General features: G+C 37.7%; 1 protein-coding gene across 7 annotated transcripts in view; it reads left to right on the top strand.

The window, feature by feature from the left end:
- Positions 1-2,622: 2,622 nt before the first annotated feature.
- LOC129727512 (synaptic vesicular amine transporter) overlaps positions 2,623-26,153 on the top strand; it is an 86,223-nt gene continuing 62,692 nt past the window's right edge. Inside the window, exons 1-2 of one of the 7 annotated variants that reach the window (XM_055685404.1) lie at positions 2,623-2,761; positions 15,064-15,183. The gene's annotated coding sequence lies outside the window, so the exon portion shown is untranslated. The other 6 variants (XM_055685406.1, XM_055685407.1, XM_055685405.1 and 3 more) reach the window with 6 other exon arrangements.

Genomic DNA, 26,153 nt, shown 5'->3' on the forward strand with positions numbered 1-26,153 from the left:
GAATTTTTCGCATTTGTACGTCAGAATACGATCATCAGTTGTCAAAATTCTTGGACCAAGGGGGAACTGGGAAGGTGGTTACATTCCATAATCCCCAAGGTATCGACGAACCCGTGGTTCAAGGGGTTGGATGTAGGTCGGGATTTCATTTGCGTGATGTCCCGGCTTATGTCCAATCACTATAGATTTGACGCGCATCTCCGTCGTGTTGGGCTCGGGGAGAGTGGTATCTGTGCCTGTGGTGAAGGTTATCACGACATAGAGCACGTTGTTTGGTCATGCCCTGTACACCGTGACGCCAGGTCTAGATTAATAGCTTCCCTGCAGGCCGAAGGTAGGCAGCCGGCTGTTCCTGTTCGTGATGTCTTGGCGAGCCGTGACCTATCCTACATGTCCCTTGTATACGTTTTCCTGAAATCCATCCACGCCCCAGTTTAGTCCTATCCCCTTCCGCCTACATCCAACCAAACGACAAGAACACGTTAAGACCCCGGATCCGGAAACAGCAATCAGACCCGCACGATACTCTCAAGGCCCGATGGAAACAACCCAATATGCCAGTCCGTAATATCTTGGCCCAGCAGCGGAACAAATTTAATATGCTGCTTACCTATGGCAATGAAAACCATCAAACAGCAAACCTGTGCTTTTAATGCAAAATATTCTAGCTTTAAGTTAGATTTAGTTTCAGCTCGTAGTCGGCAGCGAGGATAAAAAATTTGCTTTTAGTTATTAAGATACTTTAGAAAGTAAGCTACCAGATATAATTGGCGCCGTTAAACATTGAATTGTATTTGTGCCGTGTCAAATAAACTATAGATGAAAAAAAAAAAGAGCAACTGCATAAAAAGATATGCCACATGGTTGAATGGAATAGAGCAGATCTATCTTTTATTATCGAAGTAGAACAGTTTTTTTTCGTGGTCAGCCGAGAACGCAGAAAGATTTTTATTTTATCACTTTTTATGACATTATGTGAATTATATTTTTTGTTCATTGTAATTTCCTTAATATGTATTAGCATTAGCATATCAAATAAATGTTGTGAGCCAAACATATCCCTAATTTTCAAATACATATCGAAAAACACACTTCTTTTATATGTATACACTCATTAAATTTCTGACATCGAACCATAAAAGTTTGAAAAATTGCATAGTAAAAAATAGTAGTCAAGCCAAAGTTAGTAAAAAATACCAGTAATTTTAGATGACCCTTGACCACGAATCTATAGAAAATACTACATAATAGATGTGATTTTCGAATTCAGCATCGAAAAATACACTAAGATTAACGTTTTGAACTCAAAACATAGGAAAACAATATTTATGACCGCCCTTCTTAGAAAACGGAACCACTGTGCGCCGCAACGAAAAAAAATCTCCAGCAATTACTTCACACACTTTTGCGGAGATAAACTATCGACAATGTGATATCGATTGATACAAATGAAATGGTAGGGACAGTGACAGACAATGATTTACGAGTTTGTTTTAGCACAAAGTGATTCATTGTCTACTCGAGAAATAATTTTGCACCGTTAACAAGTCACATCTTATATGGAACGTAGCGAAAAGCTTTTTCATTAGTCATGGTTATGCCCGTAACATGACTATGATAATAATGTAATTTTGTTCTTCTCGCTTTTAAATATTTACAAAGTGAAAGTATATTTTTCTTGGGTTCAAAGTTACCAGGAGATTTAAAATGTGTTTTATACATAGCGAAGTATCTACGGATTATTTAATTTTCTTTTTGTTTCTGTTGCCTAAACTATCAAAATCTGCTATTGTTTTTTTCTTCAAAGTATTTATTGATATTAGTAATTTTCAGTATCTTTACAGAATAAATCAACAGCAACATAAATTGCTTATTCAAAAAAAAATATCTTCGAAAGAAACAAAGGAATGACTCAAGGTCTTGTCTTGCCAAAACAAGCTATCTACAGTTTAGTTTCTGTTATATGAACGCAAATCTAAAAACTGTCTCCATTACGAACGATATACTAAGGCTTGCCGAAAACGAGAGTTCCACAATTGTACAAAATCTTAATTCACTGCAAATGAGTCTTTTTTATGTTCACAGTACCCCAACCCCATGACCGACGAGAAACAGTTGGCAGTCGAAAGTGATGACGATGATAATGATGATGATTATAAAGATGAAGATGATGCATCAAATGGTTTTTTCTTCTTCTAAAGGAAATGGAAGCAAGAAATGAAATGCCGAAAGATGTGACAATGGAATTCTAACCAGAGATCTACCACTTGTTGGAGTCACATAGGTTTCCGCGCCTAGCTCGGAACAACGAAACTTACCTCACACCGCACGTTTTTCCTCCGTTGTGCCGAAAGTCCATGTGACCCTACATGTAGTAAATGGATTCTGTGCGTAATCCTTGCTTTGATAGCTTTCGTGCGGGCGCGAAAGGTGGTAAACTGCTTGCACATTTCTCTTACCGCAATACACGTGTGAATTCTGAATTTCCTTACTCGTATGGTCTTCGGTTTCGACTAGAAGAGCAGCACGCGAGCAGGAGCGAGAGAACTATATTTCCACTCGGATGATGGGATGAATTTTCTCCTGTTTTCCAAGGTGGCTCGGACGAGCTTTCCATGCTGTCCTCAGTGTGTTTCAGTACGAGACCTGATCTCGTCGTGGGCAGGCTGTTTTCTAACAGCAGACTCTTGCAAACGGTTTGAAATCTGGTGAAAAGAGCTTCCTCTGGGTTCTAGGAGCCTTACCTTGGGGGTGAGTGTAGGTGAGTGAGAAATTGCTGCGCTTGTAGTGGTGGTGTTCACAGGCTGTATGTGCCTTTGAAAAGCAACAGTGTACTACTAATGCGGGGTTCTGGAGAGTCGTCTTTCGAGTGGCCATACAATTTTCTGTTTGATATTAAGATCTGAATTTAGTGTTTGCTAAGAAGTCGAAGTAAGTGGTTGTGTGCCTGAGCTGTGAGACCAGGCTGAGAAGTACAGAGTGAGCATTAGTGCAACTGTTGGAGTGAACCAGGCTAATCTTCACCTTGCAGAAGAATGGGAACATCTGTGTGCAGTAGTTTGTGAAATTGAATAATCCGATTGTACCGTACAGATGGACCATAAAAAATGATAAACGAGCCGAATAATAAATCCCGTCGGTCGGTTGCTCATCGGAAGCGAAATGATTGAAATGAGTCTCCAGTTTCCCATTCCGATGCGACCATTAGAAGTAGCGAGCCACCGCGGACGCGAGAAATGGTTTTTCCCGTCGTAACTCTTTGGCAGGCGTTCGGTTGAGCTGAATCTTCTACGAGTATTACGTGATATCGTTGCAATGCAACGATCGCGCGTATTAAATTTGATGTTTGATTTCGGCGAAACTTTTTGCATTCTAACGGGTGCTGTTTGTTCTTCAATGTGGTGCCGGTTGGGTGTTGGAGGGCCCATTTTGTGGATTTGGAAATGCCTTACAAATGCGCCGTATTTCCAGTTTTCATCATGGATTTGATGCAAAACTACGATGAATTAAATATATTATCATTTTATATTATCGTTTATTTTAGGTAATCCAATCCAACAAAGTTAACATATCATTAAAATTTATTTATTACTTGGACCATTTAAAAAAGCAAAACCCCAAAGTAACTTCCCTATTTCCTACAATAAACATTGTAATGAGGATTTTTTCAGTTGCAGTATAGTATTTTCACTTTGCGAACGCACTTTTTTTTAAATAAGTTAGGCACGTTCAAGTACCCTGAATGTTTTGTATACCTAAATATAAAATTGGAACAACATGACAATAGCGTTTTAGTACACCTCACAAAAATTAACTGATTAAACATTTTTTGTATAACGTAGTACGTAGTAGTTTCAAAATTATTATATGTGCTGCTGGGATTCGTTGTTTCAATTTCTATCTCTGAAAGTTATTGTGTGGGTAAACTTTCTTCCATTTTGAAAGTTTAATTTATTTTGCAATATTGGAACGAAATAATTTAAATCAAGTATTTCTCTAGCAGTTGAAGCTTTCTAATTCGCAAAATAAAAAAAAAAAAAACAATTTAAAATAATTTCATTTGTTCAAATTAGGAAAACAGAAATTTCATCAAAAAAAAGAATAATATGGGATTGAAAAATACTTCTTGTTGATTTTGCTTTAAAAAAATTTTCTTGACTCAAATTTTTGAGTAAACTTCTCTATCAAAATTTTGATGGTTCAGAAATGGAATTTAACATGATCTATTTTAGTATAAGAAGATGATTTTTATTCAATTCGAAGATGATTTTGACATGGGACTACGTCTTTGTTTACTATACTGGGATGCATTCTGTAAAATTGGAAATGAAACTGGCAAATGTTGCGTCAGATTTCAAACGTTAATAACAGCATAACCACATGATGGATAACAATAACCAATATGTTGTTGGAAAGATAAAATGTATAACAATTTTGTAATATGCTAGTTATCACTCTAATTTCATTGCTAAGCGGTAAAATTGATAAAAAGTTTCAATAATAAATTTACGCGAATAATGAACCAATTACATGCGAGCATTCCTAGCACAGACGGCGTGAATGGACACCATCCGTTCCCTGTGATATTCTCTGTATCAATATCGAAATAAAAATTGACAGAGTCTCCCCGTCCCAAAAGGTCAATTTATGTTTGCTTTTATGAACGTAGACTAATTTGATGTCTCGAAGGTAAAGGTTTTTCGAAAAGTTCGAAACAATCTTTTCTTGAACAATTTCTAAACTGCTTTCAGAACCTAATAAAAACCGATGTCTTGAAAGAAAACATGCCGGTAAAAGCAACAGTACCAGTGGAGTAAAGAACCGCAGGTCTCTCGTCGTCTATGATTGCAGCGGTACTCTTCTATTTGTACATTCCAGCGGTACACTTCTATTCGTACTGCAGCGGTACTATTAGTATTGCAATGGTACACTTTTATTCGTACATTTCTATATGTGTGCAATCGAGGAAAAACTGCAATGCTGCTGTTGATGGTGATTGAAAGTTTATCTCATAAATATGATAACCACCAAATTACTCAACAAGAATTGTAGAATTTTGCAACGGATATTTATTTAATTTTATCTTCGATATTCACTAAATAATCGTGACCGGATAATATCGAAAGAGTAAATTCCTAAATATCTACATTTATAGAAGAGTAAGAGCCTGCGAATGCTTGTGAATTTTTTGTTTATTTACTAAGATTTATTCAGAATCTCTTTTTACATTTCAAAATTGTTAGATGATTTATTATTATTCTAAGCTTTACCATAATAAACGTATATTAGCTGTCTTCGTAATACAGCGAATGTAGTTGTAAGCAAATGAAAAAAATTGTCAAGCAAAAAACAAAAATGTTATTGTGGATTGCTACGAGTTTCTCCTGCAACTTGTTAATAATTTTGTTTAAAATATCCTCTTATGTTTGCCAATTAATGAACCTTTGTAAGGGCTTCCATATTATTTTGAAAGTGAGATCCATATTATAGATTTGACTTAATCAGAGTTAAATAAGACAAAACCATTCATTATGATAACGTAAGTATTATTGGATTTGGTTTTTGAGGATATAGAGTTGATTCTGGTTTTGACGCATTACGAGAAATTCTTGGTGCTTCTTCAACAAGCACGATATGCTTGTGCCTTGTCAAATACATGTTGTTTGCACAAAAAATACTACAGGCATGATATCGTCAGATATAAACGATATTCTTTCGAATGTTGTTAAATATGTTTCAAAAATTGATTTCCAGGGGAGGCTGAAAATAAAAATACGTACAGTCGCTGAGCAAACACATTGACTCTGTCTGCAGACTCTGTATATTTTGTAACAAAAAATCCCCTAATTACAGTGTTTAGTCCCACGTCACCATTTCATACAACCCTAGGGCTGTAAACCTTGTAGTATTTATTCAATTCGTCACCACCTCAAACAGTGGAAAAATATTCTCAAAGCTATTTTGGTTTTTCGGTCCATTTTAAACGATTAATGCACTGTTCGTGTTTGTTAAGTATACAATTTTCGGGACTGTGACCAGTACGATAGTTTTTGTATTCCACACTGTATCTTATTTAGAATGTTGCCAATGGATAGACGAACATGTACTTTCTAAAAAATTATTCATGCTTTTATTTTGAACTCTACTACTCTACTGTAGAGATAATTTTTCTTGAGAAGATGTGTTATGTTTTACAGAGTACATGTCATTGATAACGTATAATGGGGTCCTGAATTTTTTCACGATTTTCTGATTTTTATATATCAGCTGAAAGAGTGCAATTTTCTGAGCAAAACGTGATTTTCAAAATACGTTTATCGTTGTCCTTCGATTTTTAAATGAATAATAAAAAAACTGCTCGAAATACCTTAAATAATAGTTCTCCCTTATACCGTACATGGGCGAACTGTCATTTAGACATTGCGAGCAGTTTTTTAGTATTCATTTAAAAATCGAAAGAAAACGATAAAAAAATTTCAAAAGTTACGTTTGCTCAGAAAACGAGGCTTTTTCAAATGATGAGCATGAGCATGAGCATGATTGACCGCCCGCGGTTGCTACTCCGTTATTGCCAGATCAGCTGTAATAACACAGAGAACCAGCGGATGATGTTTGGGATAAACATTCATCCTCAATGTGTTAAAACTGGTGACCCTAATCTTTATATTAGGCAATACCAGCGCCGGCCGCATCCGAATGCAGGTCAAAGAAGGAGTATGTATAGGAACATGTTGACGTGATACTCGCTTTGTTGGAAGCCGAGAACACCTCTGCACTTCCACGAGAAATCACTGGGATGTTGGAGGTGAGGGAAGGGTTTGCAGCTGGGTTCGTTTTGGTAAACGATGCGCTGATTTCGAGCACCGGGTTCATAACAACTAATATCGCGCCTATGAAATAATTATATTCACCGCGAAAATTAAAACGGGTTCCGAACTCATTCTGTTTGATGATGTAACACTGAAAAAACGAAACGCACGCGACCTATAATTGAACGCACACTGGACCTATAATTGAGTTGATCCCGGACCTACAATTGAATTGAGACAACTCAAATGTTCGGACATCTCCTTACGAGGTCATAATGTAACTGTAACCGTATGTAACCGTGAAACCGAAACGTATTCATTGATTTATATTAGTCAACTATATAATGTTACTAAAGCTACGAATCACGAAAGTTGTATCCACGTTAATGCCCCTCCACTCCTATGTTGTGTTGAAGTGACCCTTTTGGCTACCAACAACTATTACGCGTTGATGATCAATCTGTAGAAAATACGATCTCATGGATGGTATCGACGCGGAGTATCCAGATATTTGGTCACCAGCACATCTGGCTTTATGCCTAATAAATTTCTCGTATACTGTTCGTCTATTTAAAAAAAAAACTATTTCATGATTTGAGACCGATTAAAACACGAAAGACCATGGAAAAATGTGTGTGGTTTACTTGGAAGAAATACAAAATTTATAATTTCGTTCATGGAATCGAATTAAACCAACAAGCAATAAGTATGTTGTTGGGGCCACGTACACGTGTGCGTGGTTTGTATCATAAAATATACAATTTCTATATAGCGCTTGAACGAATCCGTTGATACGATGAGTAACCTGTGACACCTATTAAGTATGAAAACTGGCAGAGTTGCATGCATTCAAAGCCTTATAATTTGAAAAATGCAAATATACAACCATACATAATACAAACAGTGTTTATTTACAAAGGGCCAAATCAATAACAATCCGAGTATACATGAGCTAGTTTCATTTCCACCTATAAGATTACAATATGGTGAACTGAGAGAAAAGTTTATTTGTAACAATATTTGCGCAAAAGCTAGAATAATCATAAATTGCAAAACGGTAACGATCATATATTTCCTAATCTCGCGCGCGGTAAATAAATATTTGACTATATAGTTAGACAATCGATATATAAGTGGAGCGGAATATTTTACTGACCGATTCTGGCTCATTCATATTTACTAACGTTCTGCTTATCACGTTCAAAGATTTTTAGCACGCGCTCATTACGGAAAATAGTACATTTCGGTAAGCCGAGCTCGAGCGATTGATCGAACGGCTCAAGAAAATGAACCATGGTTCTTTGCGCGCTAAAACGGATGGTTCGCCCGAGACCGAAGTTTACCGAAACAGCACGATCCATCAATCTCGCGAATAATTGTTAACTATGAGGCGTTTATTGAGACGGTGAGTGACCGGTTCAGAGCCGCTTCGGTAAAGAACTGTTTTGTCCACTTCTACTTCAGATTGCATGTAAAAGAACACAAACACCGATACTTATTTTCCAATTCCCTTCACATCTGTGAATCGTTGGGCCAGTGCGAGCAGCAGTCCCGGTAATTTGATATACACTATCCAGATATGCACACTACCACCACGAAACTGCGAAACAAAGAGCCGCGAGACAATAACACAATCTAAAGTTTTCTGAACAATTTAACCAATTCCGCTAGAACAATCATAATTTCACCGATAAAACGCACTAAATCGATTCCACTACACTCGATTCCCGTTTCGTCCAATTTTTCTCCCGAAAACACACAGTGATGAGAAGCAAACTAAAACCAGCTGCAAGCGACGGTGTCGTAGTACCACTCTATATGCTATTGCAGCCATTTTGTCAATCGATGTTTACGGCATTACTACACTCAATTGGTGGATGTTTCGCAACAAACATAACACAACAAGCCGCAAACTCTTCCAAAAAACACTAGTAAATTTGAAAAAATAAACGCACTTCGCGATAACATTTATAACGAACACGCACAACATTAAAGCAGTTTTCTTCCTATATAACACGCGAGCGAAAATTTGTACCAAAACGAGGCTTTTTCAAATGATATATAAAAACTGGTACGGCTTTAGGACCCAATTCAGCATGGAGAGTAGACCCAGGCTTTAATCATTTTAAAACGAATGACCTGATTCTATAAATATTAGAATCCACAGTCCGTGGACCAGTCGCTGAGTAAAAAATATCAGAAGAGTATTTAAATAAACAAAAAGTGGAAGAGGTTGTTTATAAGAAACGACCGCAAGGTTAACGTAGAATTACGACAGCCTGTCTTATGTCAATAATTTTTGCAATAGCTTTGGAAATACACTCGATTAGGGTTATTTCCAGTTATACCATTCTACAACGTTCGATAAAGAAAAAAATACATCTCATTCATTCTGGCTCAGAGTGATCATTTGATAAGCTCCACCTTTATTTTTAGTTTTAAAATTTTTCCTCAGTTTCGTAGCACGGATGTACAAAAATGATTTCTTGTGGACATTCTGTCGAGCCGGACCGATAGCACTCTCATAAAAGCAACAAAATAACATGTATTGTGTCGTGTTGCGCGGCTTGGAAGGAAAAAACGTTTCCTTCCCCGTGTCGCATGGAAGCAGATTGTTGCGTGTTTGATACTGCCGACGGTAGACATTAGTATGAAGGTGAAAATTCTGCTGTGATGTCAAGCAATAACCATCTTCTTCAAGACGTTACATCCTTGTTAATGAAGTGTTATGAATTTTCTAAAACAGACTCAGCACCGTGAGCAGAACTTGCTGAACTTTTCTGTTTGGAATCGAATTTGTTTCGCATATACCGCTTGTGATGCAGAGTATGAATGAATGAATCGTATTATACATCACACTGCTGCGCAATTGCAGCAGCATCAAACTGCAATCATAGTTGCAGTTTAGTAATAACCATTCATTATGCTCTTCCAAATACATTTAGTAGCCTTGAAAAAGGCTGGTTGCTGCAGTTGCAAATTTCATTCAACTATCGCATAAATGCTTCATGGTCCAGATAGCGCGCGATATCCGCCCTGACATAGATTTTTCGCACGTTGTGGAATGGGATAACTGGAAAAATAGGTGTGACTAAAGTCGCATGGAAGCAGATTGTTGCGTGTTTGATACTGCCGACGGTCGACATGAGTATGAAGGTGGAAATTCTGCTGTGATGTCGAACTATAACCGTTTTGCTTCAAGACGCAATAGCGTAAGTGCTGCATTTCTGTTATCTGCTGCCATCCAGCACTAGAACAATTATATATTACAACCGGCCACCAACACATTCTTGAGGCAATGTTGAATTTTTCTTGTCTTGCGAATGCTGAAAATAGCAGTTTTCCGTCTGTCACACATGATGAAAAATCTTAACTACTTCAATCATATAATTGTGGAGCACCAACAGGTGCTATTATATTTGACAACAGTAACAAACTGGCACGTTTGTTCAATTTTCATCATTTCGGATAACCATTCGTCGATGATTCTAGTTCTCCCGTTTTCTTTATTAGAATTGCCTGCCATTTCCCATAATTCTGCAGCTACCGAAAACTCCATAACAGCCGCCAGATAGTCAGGTGCTTAGGTATCAACGTGCCCAGCGCGATCAGCCAGAAATTGAAACATGGCTTTTCTTTCTCCTTCACGATCAGCAACCAACGTCCGTGTGGAATCGGCACAATCATGGAATGAATTATACATAAAACACAAAGCGCGCATTCTTAGTCAACTAGGTATATTCTGTCGACCTTGTTAGGGAAAGAAGCATTGTGCGAACAGAGGTCGACATTTGCGTTTCGACAAGGCTTGACAATTTTCAATAGTACAATCGTTCGAACAATCAGATTACAACTTTCTGCATTTGAACGGGTGCTTGGTTGATTTTCCAATCGATTACTGCAAAAATGCGCAAATCGGTTGGAAACTGACTGAGCTTAAAACGGTTGAAAATGGACCATTTTTGTGACGCTCTCGATGTTTTTGGTTTTTGAAATTGGATCCCTGTAATGAAATTAGTCCCCTGTATATGTTTCCGTAAGACGTAATTCCACGTCAGCAATTATCCACCGGGATGATCTTTTGAGAAGACCCATTAGTTCAAAGATTATGATATGGGCATTTTGCTCAGTGTGATTTTTTCGAAAAAAAATCGTCTACCACTATATTCACCACAATTCCGCCGGGCTAGTAGTTTCAATAATTTCAGGCATGTTTTTTATAAGATTTCAACGGATTGTTGAAGATCGCAGTTTTAGATAAAAGAGAAGCATTTTACTCTGATTTTCTGGGTGCAAATATATATAGTCATCATATCTGCATTCCTATTTTGAGACAACTCCGACTGGGCTAGCACAATTTTTTGCGTCAAAAGAATGTTTTTTTTTTCTCATATGACTTCTGATGATATGATGTTTGTTTTTAACACTCAATTACTTTTTGCTGTTATGATCAAATTAATGATATTCAACCTCAACGTGATTTGAGTAATCATCAACTTTCAAAATGTCAAAAGAAAATTTTTAAGTTTTTGCTTATGATAAGAAATTTTTCTGCCACCTAGAACACCCAATTTTATTACCTGCAAAGATTCTCTATTTTTAGAGTGAAAACTGCTTTCGAAAATCAGCAAATTTGGATTTTTTCATGTATGAACTTATCACTGCGTCCAGAAACGTTGATCTTTTTTGACATCGCCCAGATGTTTGCTGTATTGTGCACTTCTATCATTAGCATTATCACTATTGAGACATGATTATCATAATTTGTTCTTGTGTGTATGATTTTTGACCTATCCTTTTTACGCTTATTACTCTGAACCTCGCTGCCTCCGGCCAACAGTATCGTCAATTATATTTCCCTAGAGAAGTTTCAATTGAACGTGCCTCTGGCCAGTTTTATTGTAAGGTTTATCGAGGTTCCGTAGATTTCAACGTTAGTGGGCACAGGCTGAAAATAAACCTATGCTTAAGTCCATTGACATCGAATGGCTTGCATTCTACTAGGATTGAAACTCACAACTACCAGGTTTTCAAAGCGAACTTCGTAATTTTGCGGTTACGAAGCGCACTAAAAATTACGGATTGACAGTTTAACTTAATTTTAACCATTTTACGATTAGAGTTCAATGATTTTTTGTTTGCTTAAGCATACAAGTTTTGGGCAAAATCGTTGTCTAAAAAGAGAAAAAACAAATAGTTTGAAACAAATATTTGTATATCGGCCCGATTCACTCATTCTTCGAAAGTTAAAGGTTAGAAAGCATTTTAATTCAAAATTTGAACATAACAATTCGAAGTTTTGATCAGAAGCGCTTAATGAAAAATAACCTATAATTTATTTATTCGAAAATAAACGATGAACATCTACGGTTTTGCTGGTCCATATCAGTAGATGTTTGGGTTGCCATTCACAATCTACAATCTATCGATTTCTGAAAATTTTGTGAAACAATTTTAAGCTTACACGATTTTTAATTAATTATCTGTTATCGACCAGAAGCGTGACGGTTCTTTATTGGGCTAAACAAGAGTCTTATTAACAGGGCGGGACGTTGTCATATAATTTGCAATGCTGCCGACAACGTTTCCTGCTACATTCAAATGTCGTCCGCTATGGAGAAGCAAGGGATATTAATCAGGCACTTCTTGGTACATGAAAGAAAGTGTTGTTTGTATGATAGAGAATAAACAATATAGAAAGATTTGCTCGTGCCGATTTTTCTCAAGAGTCGCCACCATGGACTAAACTTCAACGAAAATTGATTAGTTCCAATGAAAAGCGCGTTATGGCAGGCTTTTTATACAACTCGACATTGGTCACTTTATTTCTCTTATTTTTAGAAAACCGCATATCATTCATTCTCTATACTTCCGACAAATTTTGTACCTTAGGCATTAGAAAATTTGTTTATTTCGAGATTTTTTTAGATTTTTAAAAATATTCTACTGCGATGGCAGAAGAAAAGCGTGAGTTTTTTTTTATTTTTCTATTTTTTCATATTTTTTCAAATTTAACTTCAGAACAAGGAACCGAACCGTTAGAAAAGGTACTTTGTTTTTCAAAGTGCGAAGTTTTTTAAATGTTGAGACCCGAATGTAGGTTTTACGGGATTTAATATTTTTCGATGCAGAAATAAACTCACTATCAGATCTCTGTGCAACTTCACTAGCTTAGATCAATCATGGAGGTGCAACTACGATGTGTGCGGTTGAGTAAGCATGACACTAATATGATTTACCTTCCGAGATTGATAGATTGCATAATGTTTTTGAATTTGAGAATTGAATTGCCATCTTTTTGACAGAAAATATAGACTGATCCGAAAATTATAAATACATCTTCTTTCTCGAATAAAACAAAAAATACAGGATTTTCCGGGTCATTTTATTCTGAAATATAGATAATAAGTGTTTTCTTTCCAGTTTCAATTCAAGTTGGGATTATTTTTCGAAGGATACGCGAGTGTGTCGTCCGACCATTTTTACTACTTTAAGCCAATCTTTTTCAAATTTTTCAACATTGTCCGCTGGTTTGACATATTTCCTCAGCTTTGCCTTGGTCAAAGCCCAAAAAGTTTCAATAGGGCGAATTTCAGGGCAGTTTTGAGGATTCATCTCCTTTGGGACACATGTGACATTATTTGTTTTATACCACCCTAGTGCATCCTTAGAGTAATGGCAGGAAGCAAGATCGGGCCAAAAGATTGGAGGATTGTTATGCTGCTTAACGGTTTGCTTTGTATTCAATATGCCACCAGCCTGTGAAAAAGGAGAAATGAAAAAATGCGAGTCAATGACAGCCGCAGCCGATCAGCAGACTGTCACACTGAGCAAACTAGGTTGTCATGTCCGAAAGAACAAAATACATGCGCAAGAATGAACTGTCGTACGCAACACAAGACAGTTTCTTTGCCTTGTTTAAGCTGTAGCTGTATGTGAGCTCTGCATGAGGCTGGTAGAGTGAAAAGAGAGAAAAGTCGTCAGTATAATGTCGCTCTCCAGTCATTCTCCTAAGCTTGCTCTTCACAATACTTCCGCATTGCGGTTTGAACTGCTCCGACACTTATACCTTCTTCTCTGGCTAATTTTCTTATAGAAAGACCACTCACGGTGCCCCATTTGTGCACAATTCGCTTTCTTTGCTCGGGAGAAAGGCCACGCATTTTCAAAATGTCGCACTAAATGTTAGAAAAAATGACAGCATCTGTTTCTTTTGGATGTAAACAACAGGACGCAGCCAACGTTTGGTTGAATACTGCACGTTATTTGAAATGACGGTTGATCGTAAGTGTATTTATAATTATCGGAACGGTCTATATGTTACTTTCGAGCTGAACTGGTTACAAAAAAAATAGATTCTCAAGAAAAACACTTATATATTATTAAGCAATCATATCTCCGCCGTTACGTTGTTATATCCTAAAGAGCACCCCGCTTGCCTTCGTAAGCGTAAGCTCCCCGCTTACCTTCGTTCAAATTCAAGTCCATCATTTGGTTTTCAAACAGCTCGAATTTGTTTTCCCAACAGGAATCGGTAGGTTATTTTCAATTTCTTCCAAAATGTGCCTGAGCGTGTCTGCCCCTGGATAGGTTTATTAGCTATGCTAATACTTTGCTAATATAAATCAGATTCAGATTTTCAAACATCAAGCAAACAAACATTTACATTTCATTCTAGCAGTTGGACACAAGATTTAGTACTTCTGAAGGTCATTTCTCCGAAATCTAATGTGTAAATCCAGCAGAAATTTCGAATTTAAATGGAAGATTCATTTTTTATCGAGAAAAGCCATGAACAATGAGAAATGTGAACAAATTTTTATCATTATTTTTAGCAAACATATTTCAATAATTACTGAGATTATGGCTTAGAACTATGAAAAACTGTTCGATGATGATGAAATATAATTCCAAATTACGAACTGTACTTTTTCCCATGCTTCGTGACGAAAATAAGAAGCTTGCAAATGTTCTAACAGTGATTACCAAAGCAGTTAATTTGACGTTCTCTGTCTCAGCGCTAATTAATTTTGGATATGAGGTGTAACGGATCGAATATATGACACATCGTTTTTTTTGGAGGGGAAACAAATATGAAACGCAAATATTTACACTATAAGAACGTATTCCCCCAAAAATCATTCACGCCCCATTTACATCATAATCATCGTCACATACGAAACTTTAAACTCAACCGAACGCTTTGTCCGCGTCTGTGTGAATTGTTTATTAACAACGAAACTCTGCGATGCAGGAAAAACAGCAAAGAAGAAAAGTTTAACCACAACAAAACCGCATGAAAATGAAGTGACATAGCAACCCCATCGTTCCGGTAGATTGAGAGCTCGCCACCACACCACGAGGACAAAGCCGTGTAAGTAGAATCATGTTTATTTAAAGATTTTTGGGGAGTCTTATTTTTGTTGGTTATAATGAAGCTTTTTCGCTATGATTAGCTGATGTTTAATTATCACTACGGAAACGGTTAGTTATCGTTGATTGGAATACTCGTTTTTGGGTACAGGCTAACTCTACCTTGCTTCGTTTGTTCCAAGTTGATTGAGGTAAAAACGAAGAATCAAATTTTACGATTGTAAGTGTGAGAGCATTCCTACCAGTCTAAGAGTGAAGCTCCATAACTTTATAGATGAAATCGGAAAGAGGGAAACGTGCCCGTCTCGCCATCTTTTACTGAAACTCTTAATTTTGTGGTACAGCAGCAGTGATTTTACTCTGCCTTCCAATCATTTGTTGGAATTGAAATGATGAAATAATGTTACGAAGTATCGCTCGTAGATATTCTGCATCTTAATCTTTCCAACATAAATAGAAAAATTTGCATCATTGTAAAACGAATTATGTCTATAAAAATATTGAAAAACGACAAATCAATTGACAGACTGGATTTGACCATTCAGAATTTGATTAATAAAACATTGCAAATATTTCCGTCTTGAAAAATAAAAATTTTCTGAGTGGGCAGTTTTTTCGTTATTTTTCTCTTTTTTGACATAATTTCCAGTTAAATAAATGAGCTCTGGAACCGTCGGATCTTTAAACTATGCAAAAACAGAAATGAAAACTAAAGCAGAATATCTAACTTAAAAATTAAAAATTTTTATAGAAAAATCACATCTTTTCAACATTCACATACACACTCAAAATTTCTCTCGGTAACTGAGTGCTCGGTTGAAAAAATAGTGACAGCTGTCACATTCTTTCGTAAATCTTGGTTCACCAAACTGAAATTTTGGCACTAAATACCCGAGTTCCGAGATTTCAGTTAGGCTGAACCGAGATTTACGAAAAAATGGGATAGCTGTAATTTTTTTCTTAGCCGAGCACTCAGTGGTGCCGTTCTCGGCAATGAATTACCGAGACCCGGCAAAAAATTTTAAGTGTGTACATGCTTACTTAAATCTGTTTTGGCAAAATTTTGAACTAAATTTTCTTCCGAGGTATGGTACTTGAATTCGGTTCATTTGTTTTTTATATATTGAAAATAGAAAAATTTGATGGAATCGTACTGCAGAAAATTCGATAAACGAAAATTTAGACAGTCTGCAGACACAACGTATTCCAGTCATGACTTTACTTACTCTTGTTTGTTGAGTTTTAGTATATTTTTTAGCACATTTTCATTGTAGCTTAATCTTGGCAAAATTTTCTAGGATTGAGTTTTCAGAAATGATAATGTCTTTCTAAAAAATATACTAAAAACAAATTCATCATAAGAAGTTGTATTTCTCTAATATTTTTTTAGTTTTTTGAAATTACAACGAAACTTTTGGATAATCGATAAAAAAGATAAGAGAAGAGTAAAACTTGGGGAGAAGACAAGTAATACGTCACGCAACAGGAAGTGATGTTGTAATAAAAGTGAAAAAAAAAACACGAATTATTCCACTTAGCGGTGAGACCTAACCTTTCTCATTCGCACTTTATTATTTGGTTAAACAAATTTGCCAAAAAACTTCAAATTTTCGAAAAAAAAATATTTTGATAATTTCTACTGGATTCTTAGTTTACTCTAAATAGTAAAGTGGGGTAACAGCACAATTATACCAAACATTTCAAACTAAACATTCACACGCATACATACATACATGCACACATACAAACATGTGAAATTTGGAGAAATATGTTTCGAATATATTGGGCGAATTTTTTTTATGATTGTCGCATCACTGTGACCCACAGTCTGTGGGTTTTTCAGGTAGAGGCCAGGAATCAACTTCAGATTTCATTTTGAAATCTGAAATTGCGGCTTCCGTCTTTTGAAATACATCCTAGAATTGCCAAATACGATCCAAGAAAGATATTTCCACTCTTTGCGTTCCAAGAATAGCGATGTTGTTTTTCAAGTAAATGAATTTCATAATGATAAAAGTATAATGTATGAAATTTAACATAATATTTTTGAAATGCGTTGTGCTAAAGAGGTATTAAAATGGAAGAAATGATTCCTAATTTCGAATTATTCAATTCCTAGCAACACCGACAACGTTCAACTTGAACAAAAATGATGTTGAGGCCACATATTTATTTCGAGCAGTCGATTTGAGCAGTCTTTGGGTTACGTTTCTTTCCAAATCTTTTCAACCACATAATAAATTAATATGAAATAAATTACTTGTTAGAGACAACCCGTTCGTATGACAATTGTTTTTTTTTCAAATGAGTTTTGTTATCTTTGAGATAAGAGACTTCCGTAATTTTTACAATTTGATACATAATAGTTAAAGTAAAAGTCTGACTGTAATAAAATTTTTTGGAATCCTTGGGACAACTAGACCTTTCATTTGACTCTGAAAACGCCGATATCAATCCAGCCATCTCTAACAGATCAAAGTCATGTATGTAGTGATTTGATCACACATGCTGACTTTGATTCTGACCATCTTCCAATAACTTTTTCTTTATCACATGAATCAGTTTTAAACCCTATGAGCTCTGTTTTTAATTATAACAAGGCTAATTGGGAAAGATACAAAACTCATATTGAGAGATATTTCAATAATGAGCTTGATTTGCAAAACGAAGTGAATATTGATTCCGCTTTAGAAGCATTAAAATGTGCAATTGTTGATGCCAGGAATTATTCTGTTCCAAAGGCTCAAGTGAAATTTGATTCACCAATAATTGACGAAAATCTTCAACTTCTAATTCGTTTGAAAAATGTCCGCAGACGTCAATATCAACGTTCTCATGACCCTGTTTTTAAAACTATTTATAAAGATTTACAGAAAGAGATTAAACATAGATTTACTGTTCTGAGAAATCAAAATTTTGAGACTAAAGTTGAAAAATTGAAACCATGTTCAAAATCCTTTTGGAAGCTGTCGAAGATTCTTAAGAAACCTTCAAATCCTATTCCAGTTTTAAAAGATGGTGAACGTTTTCTTGTATCCAATGAACAAAAGGCTCAAAGACTTGCTCAGCAGTTTGAGAATGTTCATAACTCAAATTTGAATTTTGTGAGTCCAATTGAAAATGAAGTCACACGTCAATTTGATTTAATTTCTTCCCAGAATTTTTTGCCTGCAGAAATAATTGAAACTAACTCGAATGAGATTCAATCAATTATTAAAAATTTCAAAAATATGAAAGCACCTGGTGACGATGGAATCTTTAATATACAAATCAAACATCTCCCTGAGAGCACAATGGAATTTTTAGTGAAAATTTTCAATTGCTGCTTCAAAGTTGCATATTTTCCCAAATTATGGAAAAATGCAAAAATTACTCCAATTTCAAAACCGGATAAGAACCCAGCTGAAGTTTCAAGTTATCGACCAATCAATTTGCTTTCTTCAATAAGTAAACTGTTTGAGAGAATTATTCTTAACAGAATGATGTCACACATTAACGAAAATTCAATTTTTGCAGATGAACAGTTTGGTTTCCGCCATGGGCATTCCACAACTCATCAATTGCTCAGAGTTACTAATATGATACGAGCTAACAAACCTGAAGGTTATTCCACTGAAGCTGCTCTCTTAGACATAGAAAAAGCATTCGACAGTGTTTGGCATAAAGGTTTGATTGCGAAATTGCAAACTTTTAATTTTGCAATTTTCCTTATCATAATTTTAAAAAATTATCTTACTGATCGAACTCTGCAGGTTGTCTATCAGAATTCAAAATCTGATAGATTTTCTGTCAGAGCAGGTGTACCTCAAGGCTCAGTCTTGGGTCCAGTCCTGTACAACATATTCACTTCAGATCTTCCTGATTTGCCTCCAGGATGCACAAAGTCATTGTTCTGCGATGATACAAGCATTTCCGTAAAAGGAAAAAGTCTTCGTGTCATATGCAGTCGATTGCAGAAATGTTTAGATATTTTTTCTTCCTACTTGCAAAAGTGGAAAATCTCTCCCAATGCTTCTAAAACTCAAATGATAATTTTTCCGCATAAGCCTAAGGCTTCTTTTCTCAAGCCAAACAATAATCACGTTGTCAAGATGAATGGGGTTATTTTAAGTTGGTCTGACAAGGTTAAGTACTTGGGACTAATTTGTGATAAAAAACTTATTTTCAAAGAGCACATTGAGAGTATACAAGCCAAGTGCATCAAATATACGAGATGTTTATATCCTCTCATTAACAGGAATTCTAAACTTTGTTTAAAGAACAAACTTTTGATTTACAATGGTTTAATGGTTTAAATTAGTTTATTTGACACGGCACGATACATTTTCTGTTTTACTGAGCCAAGTACAATTCGTAATTATTTTACGTTAGCAGGAAAAAGAGGGAGGCCTTTTTTTTATTCTCGCGGCCGACTACGAGCTAGTGGGGATTTTAGGTGAGAGGAGGGGAGATACAATTTTGACTTAAAACTATTTTGGAACTTTGTTTTTCAACTGGTAGAGCAATTGTATTCTTGTTTGTTGTGGGTTCAAAATATTTGTGTAAGCATAGATGCGGGCTCTTCGTTTCCGTGTCTTCAGCATAGCATATTTGTATCCTTAATCTGACAAATAGACGAAGAAAATTTTAAATTTTAATGTCAGCGTTTTTCAGAAAGCAGTATACTGCCGTGATATGACATTGTGACGTAGATCCAAGTGATCAGTTTTTCAGTACGGCCCAAAAACGAAAAAATTTCTCGTCATTTTTGTATGGAAATGTGTGCCAACGTCACTTTGTTTTTTTGATTTTATGCAACGTACGAATAAGTAACAACAAAAAGGACGATACCAAAAGATAGGTTTTCGAATAATGAACAAGTTGGCATAAAAACTCATATTCGAGAAAATGGCACTTACGTCACTTTGTCATCTCACGGCAGTATAGCTGTGTCATATACTGGAGATCACCGCTTCCCAGAATGTCTCTAACGGGTACGTTCGGTTGTTTTCCTCGGGCCCGAAGGGAATCTATAAGCTCGGACCTAACACCACAGTATTCGGTACACGACCAAACAACATGCTCGATGTCATGGTAGCCATCGCCACAAACGCAGTGATTACTGTCTACAAGCCCTATACGAAAGAGATGCGTGTTTAACGTGTAGTGATTGGACATAAGTCTGGACATCACGCGAAAGAAGTCCGGACCGACATCCAACCCCTTGAACCATGCTTTCGTCGATACCTTAGAAAAAATGGAATGTAGCCACCGTCCCAGTTCATCTGAGTTCCATGATGATTGCCAACTGTTGAGTGTTCTCTGACGCAAAATGCTATAAAATTCATCATAAGCAATTGGTCTTTCATAAATATCGCCATCAATAGCACCCACCTTAGCTAAAGAGTCAGCCTTTTCATTACCCGGAATCGAGCAATGAGAAGGGACCCACGCTAAGGTAACCCGGTAATTTTTATCTGTTAAAGCACTTAAAAACCGCCGTATTTTCCCCAGGAAATACGGGGTGTGCTTCACAGGCTTCATCAATCGCAGAGCCTGAATGGCACTGAGACTATCTGTGAAGATGAAGTAGTGGTCTGTGGGTAGGGTTTCGATGATTCCAAGAGAGTACTGAATAGCAGCAAGTTCTGCGACGTACACGGAAGCAGGAGCATCGAGTTTGTAGGAGGCGGTTAAATTTTCGTGGAAAACACCGAAGCCAGTGGACTCATCTAGATTAGATCCGTCAGTGTAAAACCTTTTATCATAACTAACATGTTTAAACTTATTGGAAAAAATCTTAGGGATCTCTTGTGGTCGCAATTGATCCGGGATACCAGAAATGTCTTGTTTCATGGTGGTGTCGAAGAATATAGCATTATTAGAAGTATCTAAAAGTGCGACATTGGAGGAATCGTATGAAGAAGGATTAATATCTTGAGCCATATAGTCAAAATATAAAGTCATAAATCTGGATTGAGATTGAAGGTCGACCAACCTCTCGAAATTTTCAATTACTAATGGGTTCATAACTGTGAATCGAATAAGCAACCGGTAAGAGAGATTCCAAAAACGATGTTTCAACGGAAGAATACCCGCTAACACTTCAAGACTCATCGTATGGGTCGACTGCATGCAACCCAAGGCAATACGCAAACAACGATATTGTATTCTCTCTAATTTTATAATGTGCGTGTTCGCGGCGGAGCGAAAGCAGAAACAGCCGTACTCAAGAACTGACAATATCGTTGTTTGGTATAACCTTAGAAGGTCTCCTGGGTGAGCACCCCACCAAGTTCCGGTAATCGTACGAAGAAAATTAATCCTCTGTTGGCATTTTTGTGTCAGATACCTAATATGACAAGCCCAGGTGCATTTAGAGTCGAACCAGACCCCGAGATATTTAGCGACTAAAACCTGAGAGATCGTTTTGCCCGTTAGTAGGAGCTGCAGCTGAGCTGGGTTATGCTTCCTAGAAAAAACGACCAATTCAGTTTTCTCCGGAGAGAATTCGATACCCAGCTTAAGAGCCCAATCAGACAAATTGTCTAAGGTATCTTGCAATGGTCCTTGCAGATCGCTAGCCTCGCTACCAGTAATGGATACAACGCTATCGTCTGCAAGTTGCCTTAGCGTGCATGAATTTACAAGACATTCATCGATGTCATTGACGTAAAAATTATATAAGAGAGGACTTAAACATGAGCCCTGGGGAAGGCCCATGTAACTAATTCGGGAAGTTGTCGAATCGCCATGTGAGAAATACATATGCTTTTCTGACAACAAATTGAGCAAAACGTTATTCAAATTTGGTGAAAGTCCCTGCGAATGAAGTTTCGCGCTTAAAACTTCTACAGAGACAGAGTCAAAAGCCCCCTTAATATCCAAGAACGCAGAAGCCATTTGCTCTTTCCGAGCAAATGCGAGTTGAATTTCAGTAGAAAGCAACGCTAGGCAATCGTTCGTCCCTTTGCCCCGGCGAAAGCCAAATTGAGTATCTGAAAGTAAACCGTTTGTTTCGACCCATTTGTCTAACCGTAAGAGGATCATTTTCTCCATTAATTTCCGGAGGCAAGAGAGCATCGCAATCGGCCTATATGAATTGTGATCAGAGGCAGGTTTCCCGGGTTTCCGAATAGCAATGACTTTTACCTCCCTCCAGTCATGCGGAACAATATTTAGCTCAAGAAACTTGTTGAACAAGTCCAACAAGCGTCTTTTTGCAGAGTCGGGTAGATTCTTCAACAGGTTGAATTTTATTCTATCTAACCCTGGAGCCTTATTGTTGCACGACAGGAGAGCCATTGAAAATTCCAACATCGAAAATGGAGGCTCTTCCGTAGTTACTATAAACGCGTCGCGAAAGGTTTTCTGTTCCGGTACAGAGTCCGGACAGACCTTTTTGGCAAAATCAAGTATCCAGCGATCTGAATACTCCTCACTCTCATTCGAAACGTCACGGTTCCGCATGCGCCTGGCGGTATCCCAAAGAGTGCTCATCGCTGTTTCCCTCGACAACGCGCTTACGAACCGCCGCCAGTACCCGCGTTTTTTCGCCTTTATTAAGCTCTTCATCTGCCTGCCCAGTGCCTCGTACTTTCGTAGTAGGTTGACAGTGCCGTACTCCCGGTAGTCCTTATACGCCGCGGACCTTCGCGCGTACAGCTCAGAGCACTCTTTGTCCCACCATTTGTTGGGAGGGCGTTGTCTAATCGTTACCCCGGGTATCGGTTTCGTCTGAGCTTGCGTCGCGGCGTCGATTATCAAGCCAGCTAAGAACGTGTATTCTTCCTCCGGAGGAAGTTCCTCGTGAGTCTCGATAGATTCCGCTATAATAGACTCATAACGCTTCCAATCAATATTACGTGTAAGGTCGTAGGAAATATTGATTGGGTTCGGGGGAGTTGAACCATTAGCAATTGATATAACGATTGGAAGATGATCACTACCGTGGGGGTCGTTGATTACTTTCCACTGGCAATCTAACGCTAGTGATGTCGAGCAGAGGGATAGGTCAAGCACGCTTTCACGTGCTGGAGGATTAGGTACACGTGTCGCTTCCCCAGTATTCAAAAGTGTCATATTGAAGTCGTCGATCAAGTTACAAATTAAAGAAGATCGGTTGTCGTCGTACAGCGACCCTCATAGCGAACAGTGAGAGTTAAAATCTCCCAAAATAAAAAAAGGTGCGGGAAGCAATTCTGCTATATCAAGGAGTTGCTTCTGTCCAATCCGCGCGGATGGGGGAATATATAACGAAACAAGGCAAAGGTCTTTTCCATTCATATTCGTTTGAATGGCAACAACTTCAATATTCGAGATCGAGGGGAGGTTGATTCTGAAAAAAGAATAGCACTTTTTGATCCCTAAAAGTACCCCTCCACCGTGTGAGTCTCGATCTCGACGAATGATGTTAAAATTGTGGAAATTAAGTTGGTCATTTGAATTGAGAAAAGTTTCACAAAGCGCGAACGCATCACAATTGTATGTGTTTATTAAATGTGAAAATAAATCAAATTTGGGGATGATACTTCTGCAGTTCCACTGTAACACAGTAACAAAATTCCTGACCTCTTTCGACGTATTAGTCATCGAAAGATACGATAGCTGAAATGAGGGGCCAAGTTGCTGTGAGTTGCTTCAAAAAGGTTTTCACTGTAGGGAGAAGGGCAAGAAGAATGTTTTGAAGGGGATCTGGTATGTTGAATGTTTTAAATATCCAGTCCACAATATCAGAGAATTTTATGAACCCTGTTTCTTTTATGTCTTCTGATCGAGAAATGGGTGCACGAGGGGTTTTTGGTGCCCCAGGAAGCGGTGGGTACTCCTGGTTTGATTTGAAATTAAAACCGGGGGGTACTTGCTTCGGTTTTTCTTCACCGCTTCCTTTTTGTGTTGTCTTATTGGTCATTCCGCTAGGGGTTATCTTACGACCTTTACGAGAAAGATTAGGAGAGTTGAGCATTCTCCTCTTCCTAGATCCCTCTGGCAAGGCATAAGAACACCCATCGACGGGATCGTCAGATGTACCCTCATCGGTTGGCAAAAAGTAAAAGATGTTTCCTGTCGAGGGTGGCTCAGCCCTCTTAAGCATTTCTGCAAAAGAGCGCTTTGATCGTTCCTTAAGGGAACGCTTAATTTTTTCCTCGCGCTGTTTGTACGCGGGACATGCCGGAAGGTCATGCCGAGCTCCCTCGCAGTAAAGACACTTTTCAGTATCCCCACTGCAAGCGTTCTCAGCATGATTGCCTCCGCACTTGCTACAGCGTGCCTTGTTGCAGCAGTAGGTGGCTGTGTGACTTGACTGCTTACAGTTTTGGCAATGCATGACCCGCGGTACGAACAGGCGTACAGGTAGACGAACCCTGTCCAAGCGGACGTAGTTCGGCAGCGCGGATCCGGCGAATGTTACTCGGAAGGAATCCGAAGGGAGGAATTTCTTCTTCCCTTCTTCAATGGATACTGAATGCAATTGCTTGCAATCCAGTATCTTTACACTTTGCATCAAGGGGTTTTTAAAACAGCCAACTCCATGACGCAAAATGTCATCGACAGTGAGATTCCCCTCGGTAACCACACCGTCGATTTCTACATCCTTGGCAGGGATGTACACGCGATACTCTCTCGTGAAGAGCTCGTAGCCAGCAATTTCGTTTGCTTGCTTCAAGCTACTCACGACAACTCGCAGTTTGTTCGGCCTCACCTTCGTAATCTCGGTTACGGCCGAAAAATGTTTTGCCAGGTCCTTGCCAATTTGAATAATATTCAATGGCTTCTTTATGGGCCGGAAAAAAACAACGTAGGGACCGCCAGCGGCATCTGGGTAAGCTTTTACCCGTACTTTCGGTACTCTTGGTACAGGAATTGGCAAAGGGGAGGGCACAGGGGAAGGTAGGGGTGAGCTGATGGGAGAAATTTCAATTTCTTCCCCGTTTGTTTCCACCTCCAGGAAAAGTTGCACCTGCATGTCGTCCATTTTGCGGGAGCGTTACGCTCTACCGCACACAAACGATAAATATTCGAATATGGGGGGGGGGGGGTTCAAGTAGTTGATATTAAATTTTAAAAACAATTTTTCAATCTACAATGGATCAAATAAAAAAAAAGACAGTAATACTAATACTTATAACAATAGTAATAATAATAATAATAATAATTATAGTAATAATAATAATAATAACAATAATAATATCAATAATAATATTAATAATAATATTATAACATAGTAATAATATTGATAATAATAGTAAAAATTCTAAAGGTAATACTTCACCGAACGTCTAAGTCACGACCTCACGGCTGATAGTAGGATTAATCGAGCGTCTCCGCAGAACAAACAATGACGATCCAGCTTCGTGTTGTGGCACAGTGGCCGTGTCCTACACGCGACCTTGTAGATGCCACTTGTAGTTGACTTCCACTCGCTCGATCGTGTGATGGTCCGTGCTGCTAGCGGGGTAACAGCGGTGCGGGAGAATTATTCTTGCTGATATATCAGCTGCGTATCGAATCACTGGCGGGGTAGCCTGCCCCTACCAGTGTACAGATGTTTCTGCCGATATATAACAGGCTATTGTTATCGCGCAGCACAAGAACTAATCGACAAAAAAAAACACCCGTACGATAACTCGTGTATTGTTATTTTGCGAACTCAAACGGAGATAAACAATTTGCGTCTAATCGAGACGAAAGCAAAACAACGAATGATTTTGATTTACAAACAAATTTTTAAATCAGCAATGCTTTATGCTGTACCGATCTGGTCAAGTTGCTGTTCAACAAAGAAGAAAACGCTTCAAAGGGCTTAGAATAAAATTCTGAAAATGATTTTGAAGCGTCCTCCTTGGTTTGGTACACTCGAATTACATAGACTTACTGGTGTTGAACCATTAGAAGCTATGTCAAATAAAATTATTAACAATTTTCGACAAAAATCGTTGCAATCCTCAATTGCTACGATAAGCTCTCTTTATAGCATATAAGTTAGCAATT

This window comes from Wyeomyia smithii, chromosome 3 (genome assembly GCF_029784165.1).
Source record: "Wyeomyia smithii strain HCP4-BCI-WySm-NY-G18 chromosome 3, ASM2978416v1, whole genome shotgun sequence".
In the NCBI taxonomy this organism is placed as follows: Eukaryota; Metazoa; Arthropoda; class Insecta; order Diptera; family Culicidae; genus Wyeomyia; species Wyeomyia smithii.